General features: G+C 41.7%; 1 pseudogene; it reads left to right on the top strand.

Annotated features, from left to right (window-relative positions):
* Positions 1–203: 203 nt before the first annotated feature.
* On the top strand, positions 204–1,912 carry LOC100654254 (ER degradation-enhancing alpha-mannosidase-like protein 1; annotated as a pseudogene).
* Positions 1,913–2,301: the final 389 nt, after the last annotated feature.

The following is a 2,301-nucleotide window of genomic DNA, read 5'->3' as shown; positions in this document are numbered from 1 at the left end:
AGATACTTGTGACTCACTGAGAATAAGAGCCTGGAAGACAGAAGGAACTTGTGTTCTGGTGAATTCTCACTACACCAACTTAATAACTTGTACCACCAGGCTTCTTATTTTGTGAAATAATAATAAACCTTCCTGATCCTCAGCTGTGCCCATATGAGGCTGGGCAACTGGAGCCGGAGTTGGGAGTGAGGGACAATGGACCAGTTCATGCTGTCTCAGAGGGGAGTTTATTAAAGGAGAAGTGGGCAGAACTTTGAGGGTAGTTCTGGTGTGTTGGTCAGGATGCTACAGAGTCCAAGTGACCATGCAATGTCAATCGTTCATCCTGGAAATGGAGCCCTGAGGCTGAGTCTCCATGGATATTGTGGCTCATTTTCTGTCTGGGATCCAACATGGGCTTCTATCAGTATTTTCCCCTCAACTTGGTTTTCACTTATTGCCTGCCTTGAGGCTCCCAGGCCAAAAGAGGTGGAGAGGGGGTCAGCTGCTCTCCAAGCTGCAGCATCCCAGCATCAGAGTTACACATGCTGAACTCAATCCCCACCGCTGTGGCCCAAGGCCTGACCACAAGGACCCTTCAAGTATGGACATCAGTGATGCACTAAACTATTCATTGACTCTTGTTGATTTACTGGATACACGTGCGATAATAGGAAATCAATCTGAGTTCTAGAAAGCAGCGAAGTTAGTAATCAACAGTTTTATTTCACAAAAACTCCACCTTCCAATTTTTTGAGGCTGTAATAAAGATCCTGGGAAACCTCCTTTCTGATCATTAAATAATAGATGACACCAAGGAGCTCACCGATGACATGACAGTTAAGGATTATGATAATGAATCATGATCTGGCCATGTGACCATTCCCTGCCTTTGAAAACACTAACATTGGAATTCCCTGTCCTTTGATGAATTTAAAGACAAGCATTCCTCCTGATAGCAATCGCACACAGCAGAAGCTTGCTCCCTGTTTGGTGGATTTGTATCCTTAGCTGATGATTGGGGTGGGGAAGACTTCATTTGGCATGGTGGCCAGACCAGCAGTGAAAGCACTTTGAAACCTTTGGTTAGTAATCTGAGCTCTTAACCACTGCACCACCATTTGGGCTATTGGGTTCGATTTCTTCCATGAGCATCTCTTTGAGATCTTACATCCTCTTTAGAGAAAAAGAAAACTTACAAATGTTTAATGCTACATATCAGAATATTTGGAACTATGTAACGAGAGTTCAGGAGGCCTGAAACAAAGGAGATGCCCCTTTTCTATCTCATGGTGAATATGTTCAGTGGTCCATTGATGAATTTATGAGTTGACTCTGAATGCTTGCTTCCCTGGGCTGAGGTTTTAATAGGGGATGTCATCTGCCTCTATTGAAAAGATATGGAGCCCTCCCTGAGAGGGTTAATTGGCATTGCCAGGTTCCCAATGTTTTCTTCTACCCTCCGAGACCAGAGTTATTGGAATCTATAAAGTCTCCTTTACCAGGCAACCGAGGATCCCTTCTATCTTAATGTGGGGATAGATATTCTGCAGAGCCTGGAAAAGTGCAAAAAAGTCTAATGTGGGTGTATTTCACTACATCACAGCAGAGGTAGATTAAAATAAGACTGGATGGAAGCTTATTTCCCCACAATACCTGTAAATATTTTTATCTGCCATTTGATGAACAGAATCCAATACACAAATCTGGAAACAAAAACAGATACATGTTCACAACAGAGGACCACTTTATGTCTATGGATGAATATCTTGAGGAATCACCATGGAAGGAATCCTCTTCTAAAGGGGTAGCAACACCAGTGCACAGGCCTAAATTTCATGAATTAAAAGTCGTCATCCACAGCTATCATTGCAATTATGTTTTCGATGAGAAGATCTATTCCCTGACCTTAAAAAGTACCTACCCTACATAAGATGACTGAATGTCAGCTTGATTTCAGCTTTCAACTTTCCTGTACCCTTATTTTAAACCAGACATCAATATAAACCACACCAAAATTCAGTCTGATGTGGAAGGAAGAGCACAGGAATCTACCATCCATGATGGTGTAGGAATTTTTGTGCAATTTTACACCCATCATAGAATATAGCCTTGCTTAGCTCAGTATTCTCTTGTAGTCAACAAAACACTCGTTCTTTTTTTTTTTTTTTTTCTTTTCTTTTAAGGGACAAAAAATAGTAAGCCTTCTGATTTGTCAGTTGAGTTTTCTGCTGTTTGTAGGTAAAAGCACCCCTAATTGATGTAGACATGAAGGAGGTTTCCTATTTTCTCAAATGGCACCCCATGTCTACTCAGCCAATC

Source organism: Loxodonta africana, chromosome 12, assembly GCF_030014295.1.
Source record: "Loxodonta africana isolate mLoxAfr1 chromosome 12, mLoxAfr1.hap2, whole genome shotgun sequence".
NCBI lineage: Eukaryota > Metazoa > Chordata > Mammalia > Proboscidea > Elephantidae > Loxodonta > Loxodonta africana.
This window is presented reverse-complemented; position numbering and strand designations above follow the sequence as displayed.